Source organism: Apodemus sylvaticus, chromosome X, assembly GCF_947179515.1.
Source record: "Apodemus sylvaticus chromosome X, mApoSyl1.1, whole genome shotgun sequence".
Lineage (NCBI taxonomy): Eukaryota > Metazoa > Chordata > Mammalia > Rodentia > Muridae > Apodemus > Apodemus sylvaticus.
This window is the reverse complement of record NC_067495.1, coordinates 98,123,518-98,131,759: the sequence shown is the minus strand read 5'-3', so window position 1 is coordinate 98,131,759 and position 8,242 is coordinate 98,123,518. Positions and strand designations below refer to the sequence as shown.

Below are 8,242 nucleotides of genomic sequence, written 5' to 3'. Positions count from 1 at the left end.
GAGATCTAGGAGGTAAGAGACTCTCAGGAATCATGTGACCTTAGCCAAAACCCCCAACATAGGGAAGAGGGAACTCAAAGAATCCACCTCCTTTAGATAGACAGTGTAAATAAACCACAGTCAAGACTCTGATCCAGGATTGTTCCTGTCTAAAAGAACCACAGAAACCAAACTGGGGAAGAGACTGGGGGAAACGCTGCCAATGACCAGCCCAACATGGGACCCATCTCCTGGGGGTGACCAATGTCTGTCACTATTACTGATGCTATGTTGTGCTCACAGACCAAACCCTGACAAGGCTTTCCTGAGAGAGGCCCTACCAACAGCTGACTTACAGAGAGGCAGATACTTACACCTGACCATTGGATTCAACCTGAGGTTGAATTTGGTCAAGGACTGAATAACCTGAAAAAGAGAATGACCACATAGGAAGAGCAGAAGACTCAACTAACCTAGACTCCCAGGGAGATCCCAGAGACTGAGACACCAAACAGGAGCATACAGGCCCAATCTGAGGCCCCTGGCACATATCCAGCAGAGGACTGTCTGGTCTGGCCTCAGTGGGAGAAAATGATCTTGATCTTTACTAGACTTGAGGGCCCAGGAAGGAGAAGGCATGGGGTGAACACCTTCTTGTAGGCAAGAGGGAGGAGTAATGGGATGAGGATCTGTGTGAGGGGTATAGAAGGCAGAAATTGATTGGAATGTAAATAAACAAAAAATAACGTTAAAAATAAAAAAAAAATAAAAAAAGGAAAAAGTGAGTGATCATGGACAGCAACCTTGGGGAACAAAGAGCCTTTGATGCTGGGTTGGATGTAAAGAATCTGACTATGGGCCAATGCAGGGACTGCACTCTCCAGAAGCAGAATAAGATTTTGTTTGCAACTATGATGCCTGTCACAGTCCTGTGGCCATCACCTAGGCTAGTATACCACTTGTTAATCTTCGGAGATTCCTTCCTCTTGTGGCCATTTACCATCCAACCAGATAGATTTCATACCATCAACATAACTCTGCACCCTGGATGTCAGAGATTCAAACTGTCAAATACCAGCTGATACTAATGCACAGCCAGGGATCCCAGTAGTGAAAGACAAAGGCTTCACTAGAGTTCTTCTAAGCTAGTGGGAAGGACAAAAGACTGTTTCCTCCAGGAGCAGGATCAAGGCACTTCTGTATGCTGTCCCCATGACACTGACTGATCTTCAAGGTTTATCCTCCCTCAGTTCCTTTATAAATGCACATTTAGGCTGAAGAAATCATTTAAACCTGCATTGGAGCAACCATGGAGCCTCGGTCTCAGAGAGCTCCTGGTAGCCTTCCTCCTAGGGAGGCACACGAGGGTGAAGGAAACCCAAGTGTCAGTGTACCCAACCTTGCAATGCCATGATCCCAACCTCTGTCCACCTTGTCCTGATCTTACTAACCCTGCAGAAACACATTATAATTAATTTGACATGACAGTCTCAATTTATTGTGTGTATGCCATGTCTCAAAAAACACAAAAATTCCTGTTTTTAGTATTATGTTCTTTTCATTAAAAATAGATTCATTTGTCCAAGAAGAAATAACAGAAAAATTCCATAAAATAATAAACTAGAAGCCATAAATCATACACAAAAACATGATGCAGATCCTTATATGCCCTTTAAAGGCAGCTTCAGTCATTTTATATTGATATAGGTTATAATCACTGTACTTGTTGGCGTCTTGATATAGCTTAGTGGTAGAGCACCAAGCCTTGAACACATGGGGTCCCGGGTTCGACTCCCGCTTCAGGTTCTCATTCTACACAGTGTGTCACATCCTAGAACACATTTCCATAGAGACCTCCAGAGTCACCTCAGTATAGTAAAAGAGCTCATCTAGCACCTTGAAAACAATGTTGCTCTCTAATCTTGATGTGAGAACAATGTTGCTCTTTAACCTTGATGATGTTTCCATGGAGACTTCCATCTTCTGGCGAGCACAGCCTGGCCATGCCTCTACGAATGTTTCCTTCACAAGTTGAGTGAAGCTCTGCTTTCTAGCTGGTGTAGTTTCCCTTATGGGTATAATTTCTCAGGTGATAAAGGACAAGGGTGAATGAATTCTGCTTTGAGAGAAAGGAAGTGAGGGCAGTGGAGAGACTTCCTAGTTACTGAGCAGAGGGGAGGAGCATTTGTGGTTGTCATGGTTACTATAGGATATGAACTTTTTAAACTATTCCCCTACACATGGTCTTAAATCATCTCATATTTTTAACCTATGGAAAATTTTAGATATCTCCAGTCCTCCAATTTTGGTTTTTATTTGGTGTCTTGGGTGTGAAATCTTCACATATATCCTAGTGAATGAGATTTTCATTTATACATTCTGTTAGACATTTTATATGCATTTATTTTTATAAATTTCTAAAATAAAATAAATTTATAAAAATGTTTTTCCATATGATACATATACAGATCCTAATTTATATTGGTTTTTATTTATTCATTTAATTTTGGATTGGATATTTTCTTTATCAACATTTCAAATGCTATCCCCTCTCCGGGTTACCCCTTGGGAAATCCCCTATCCCACCGTCCCCTGCCTCTGTGAGGGTGCTCACCCACTCACCCACACACTCCTGTCCTTCCTCACTGGCATTCCCCTACACTGGGGCATCAAACACCCTCAGGCCTAAGGGCCACTCCTCTCACTGATGACCAAACAAGGCCATCCTCTGCCACATATGTGCCCAGGGCCATGGGTCACTCCATGTGTACTCTTTGGTTGGTGGCTCAGTCCCCAGGAGCTCCAGGGGGTCTGGACAGTTAACACTGTTGCTCCATCCTTGGGGCTGCAACCCCCCTCAGATACTTCAGTGCTCTCCCAATCTCCCCCATTGGGGACCCCATGCTCAGTCCAATGGTTAGCTGTGAGCTTCTGCCTCTCTATTGGTCAAGCTCTGGCAGCGGTTCAGTTGATACCATGATAGCTGAAAGAGAACTGCAGTGGTTGTATGTATGTATGTATGTATGTATATAAAATGAAGAAAGAGATCCTAGAGGGTGTAGGGATTAGACTGAATATAGAAGCAAAGTCAGACTTGCTGAGTCCTGGAGGAGACTTACATTCCTGCAGCCATGGACAGTGCTTGCTAAGGCAGGAGTAAAGACTGTTAGGTCCCTTTGGCTGGTTTGTCAATCACCAAAGTAAATTGGTAAATGAATGAAGCCACAGGCCCCAGGATAGGACACAACTTGTTTTTGTCACCTGCTGAATATTTGCTAAGTTACTTCACTCCTCTAAAACTTCATTTTGTCATCCACAAAATCAGAATCATAGTAATACCTATCACATTTTCACACTGCTGTGAAAATTAGGAAAAGTAATAGAAATCCTACGTAGTCCAGGGCCTCATAGGCTCACGGTAAATTTCTAATGCCAATAGAACTTAATATATCACAGGTTTAAAGAAATAGTTCTATAATAATTATAAAAATAGCATGTGTGTGGGATTCATAATGCTCAGAGGCAGACACAGTTTATTTAGAGGTCTCTGGTGTAGTGTTCAAAATGCTTGCAGTTTATAGAGCTCAAAAAAGTGTCTAGTTTTCTAAATGAGAAAACGGATGAAAGTACAGAATATTTAATATTGGCCTTGGACTCGAACTGATGAGACATTAAGTCCCTGACTTTGACATACATTTTGTAATGTTCATTAAATACTTCTTTAATATTAGGTAACATATTCTCAATCTGAAAAATGTGGTAATGATGCAAAGTATTTCATAGAATTGTTAGCATGAAAATGAAATGAAAAACTTAGATTAATTGTTTAGTGCTTGCAATTTAGTTTGTGCTCATGTCATTCACATAGAACTTTAGGAATATCTACCATGTATCAGATTTGAGTTTGGATGACAAGAATTCATTTATAATTAGATAATTACCTTATTATTTAGTCACTTAGTTTTACAGCCAATGGAAAGCAGAACTATTACTGTTTAAATGTTACCCTTTCTTGGCTACCACTTCAGAACAAAAGCTGCAGGATCTCCACATCACAGAAGCAACAACAGGATATCCTAGAGGAGTCCCAGTGAGGTTCCAGTATTGACAGAGTAACAAAAGCCAGAGGCCTCGAAACAGACCAAAGACTCTCTAAAATGAACATTTGCAAGTAATGATGTGTGGACAAAAGGGTATACTGTGTGACACTCTGTGACACACTGTGACAGCTTCCACAGTGAGATGTTGTTTTGTTGTTGTTTTTGACCTTCTCATTTGATTTTTAATGTTATTTTTTTCTTGTTTTTATTATTTTTGGTGGGGGGCATTTGCAAGGGCAGAGGGTGGAAATGGAGGGACAGGAAGATGAGAGAGATTGGGGTGCATCAGGAGAATTCATAAAGAATCAATATAAAGATAAAAAGGGGGTCATTTCTTATCTGAATTATCATTTTTTATATGATCCTTAAAATAATGAAATCATTTACCTGAAATGCATCATTGAAAATAATCGTCTTCAGGTGTAACCATTTGAGTCCAATATGAGTCCCATCTGAAGGATATAATGACTCCTCTCTATGGAATGAATTGCTTCCAGATGCTTTATTATTAATCACTGTTAGTATCTTTTCCTATAGTGTCATCATTTCACATGTCCCAGTGTTTGTGTTAAGCGTGTGTTAGGGCACTATCAACTAACTTAGGATCTTCTAGACCATGTCCTTAGAATCTCATAAATCTTTTCATGTGTAATTTTAGTATATATCCACTGCAATTTACAGAGAATATATGATTTCTTGAAATTCTTATTATTCTATGACAAATGTAGTCTATTAACGAGTTCCTTCTGTGCCAAACAACTATACATTCACATGTCAAATGTTCTCCTCTTTTCATAACCCTTCACAATTTCATTTGTATTTGCTTCAGAATGTTGGGATAATGTACGGGAAAATGGATTAGAGTTTTTAACAGACGTGAACTTTTTTTTTCATTTCACTCTCTCTTCAGCCAATGTTCTTCTCTGATTTTGTTCTGTTTCTTAGTGTCTTTTTCTATACACTTATAAGTGAAGTTTGGAGTTGTACATGCAATTAAAGTAAATAGTACTATTATTATTGTTGCTGCACTGAACATGTAGAATAATTTTGAAACAATAGACATCTTTCTACTAATGAATAGTGAGACTCATGAGCATAATAGACTCTGGATTGGTGTATGTAGTAATTCAGCAATGTTTTGAGGCTTTCTAATGTATAAACAGTATAGGCCTATGCACCCATATTGCTCACAAATATTTGACACTTTTGATTCAAATACACCTAGTATTGTTTTAATCTACAAGTACTATCTGTTGCATTCTCTGTGAGCCGATTATTAAATGTCAGTAAAGACATGTACAGGATAGTCATGAAGAATTTGCATAGATTACTCAATGATGGAGACTTTATTTGATGTTTATTGCAGTTCACCTTTGCTTCCTTAAGAGCATGCAGAGGATACTGAGTCTATTGAAGGAAGTGAGAGAAATGTCCCAGAGACAAATCCACAGGCCATCTTCTCAAGATTCCCACTAAAAGAATATGACTGTATAGCTTTCAGCATCCTGTGTGTAACTGTTACTGGTGAATCTGTTGGAAGATGTGTTTTGACTTCTAGTCCCCTCAACAAACACATTAGTGGATACCAGGGATCTAGACTAGTGAGGGGGAGAGGCATTGTATATATGGGATCAGAGATTCCTAGAAAGAAGCTGGGTCTACAAACATTGATTGACTGATTGGAAGCCATCAGATTAGAAGAACACCCCCACCCCACCAGGGTCCTGGAGTCTGCACACAGCTACGTCATCTGGAATGCAGGCATGATCTCTCACCTTGTCTGCTTCATTATTATTACTCTTTACTCCGTTGTGATATTTGTTCTTACTGAGGATCAGTAGGAAATCTCTTCCCCCATACCATACAGCAAGAAAATAAGGAAGCAGAAATCACAGGGAATCAAAAGCATTAGATCAGAAGCACTCACCACTCGGCTGTGGTCCTCACCCATCATCTTGTTGGCACTGTCTCCTGTTAGCTGTTGTTCATGCTAAGCTTGCAGTCTCCTGAGATCCTGGGAATTGTTTTGTTACCACAGCTAGTCTGGTTGAAGGAGCTCTGGGATTACAGACATGTACTGTCTCATACAAGTTTTCGTGAATTCTGGAGAGCTGACCTCAGGATTCATGCTTTTCTGTCAAGCACTTTACCCAGGGAGCCATTTACTCTCCCCTCTTCCATTTCCTTCTCACTGCTGTATTATCCTGAAGTCTCTGATTCAAACCTTCTCACTTAGGGATAGAGGGTATTTCCTTTCTGATCTAGCCACCCTTCTTCTAAGTTTCTCTTCTCAAAACACAAAGCATGTATACCAAAAGGCATAAATAAGGTCACTCCTTGTAAAATCAATGATACCTGAACAAGACTCAAATTAAGATAGATTTTCATCAGTGCAGGAGTCTCTGAATAATCCAGGTTAGGTCTATATCCTGTACTAGAACTCAGATATAAGTAAGCAGGGGACTTGTTTTATCCATTATATATGATCTTTGGTGTATAATTGAGTAGATTGAGTTATTAAAAAATATCTAGACCAAATGTTATATAGTACTGTGGCACGGAATAGCTACATGTAGCCTTTGAATTTAAGATTAAATTCATATGAAATTAAAATTTCATTTTCCTATTATACTTATCCATTTTCAAGTATTCATATATTCAGTTTTCAAACTTCCCATAAGTTTAAAGGTAAAGGAAAACAACTAAGACTTATATTCAAATTCCCAGGTTCCTAGAGTAGGTCTGCTGTGGACTCCCCTTTGTAAACTTTGTATATTTTGTAAACTTTGTAAACCATCTAGAGGGGAAAGCTGCCAGGTCCCATCTTGAGAAGCTCCAGCAACCAGGACACACCCCCAGACTTTCTTAACTGTCATTAGAGTGACTCCAGCCTCTGTAAAGTTCATAAAGTTTATCTCTAGCCTCTCAGCAGAACCTGCCCCAGATCATGCTAATTTTAGGTGAAAAGTCTGAACAAAAGCCACCAATCCCTGAGCATGAAAACCCACCAATCCAGGAACAGGAAAACTCACTAATCTCTGAGCTCCCCCAGACTCAGCACTTGAAATCCCACCATCACTCACAGTGGAAATCTCCTCTCTAGAAAACTCAGTCCCCTAGGAAACACTTTACAAAGACTGTGTGTGTTTCTGTCCCAGTTCTCAGCTCCATCTTGGGAGCAGAGGAAGACAGTCCTGTATTTGTCTCTCCACAACCTGAACCCTCCCAACAGGTCTGTTTTATGAGATTTGCTGTCTGGTATGACTCTCCCACCTGAATTAAAACAAAAACAAGGAAAGAAGTGGAGTGGGGCTGAGGCTCCTGAGGTCCTCATCTCAGCTGTGGATACACACCCCTCACCCATTCCCTCCCCACCCACTGCCCCTGTAGGGACAAAGCCTCTGGTGAGTCTTGCCTCTTAGCACCTGTCACTACAGTCCCTCTCCTAGGCCATGGTTAGAAGGGATTGACTCTTCTTCGTAGGAGATTATTGTAGAGTCCTCTAAGTTTCAGTGATACTTGACTAATCATACATGTAATGCAGACAGTTTCAAAGCAGGCCAAGGCCATCTCCTCCGACTAGCAGCAATCAATTGTGGACTTAGTACTGTTTTCTCAAGAGGTCTGTGGAGAGTTCAAGACAGCTGGTGGAGAGTAGTCTGCCTAATTACTTTACATTTACCCACTGGACTATATGAAGTGAAAAATAGTGTGTGGGAAAGTTGAGAAAAAGATTACCAGCCTCCCAAAATTTTATAAAACAGTTTTTGAAGGCCTGAAAGGTATGGCACGTTTTAAAAGAGAATAGAGGTGTGTTCAACAAGTTACTGGAAACTTTGATGCCCTGAAAGATGAGAGCATATTGTTAATTCAGTAACATTATTATGAATTTGGCATTATACTGTTAACTGAATTATTAATCCAACATAAAATTGAGTTAAAATGGAGAAACCCGAATAATTCAGTATTATTTGTTATAGCTCTGTCAGGTTTTGAAGAGCAAATAATTATTTGCTCTTAATATTCTTATTTTCTTTTTATTGAAAATAGATTTTTTTTGTCATACAAGAAATGACACAGAAAAAAATCTCCTAAAACACTAAAGTGGATGCCATGAATTTTACACAAAGACCTGATAAGAATCCCTGGAAGACTGTGAATTT

The 8,242-nt window shown here is 39.8% G+C and overlaps 1 pseudogene; it reads right to left on the bottom strand.

The window, feature by feature from the left end:
- Nucleotides 1-754: 754 nt before the first annotated feature.
- On the bottom strand, nt 755-1,959 carry LOC127674611 (presenilins-associated rhomboid-like protein, mitochondrial; annotated as a pseudogene).
- Nucleotides 1,960-8,242: the final 6,283 nt, after the last annotated feature.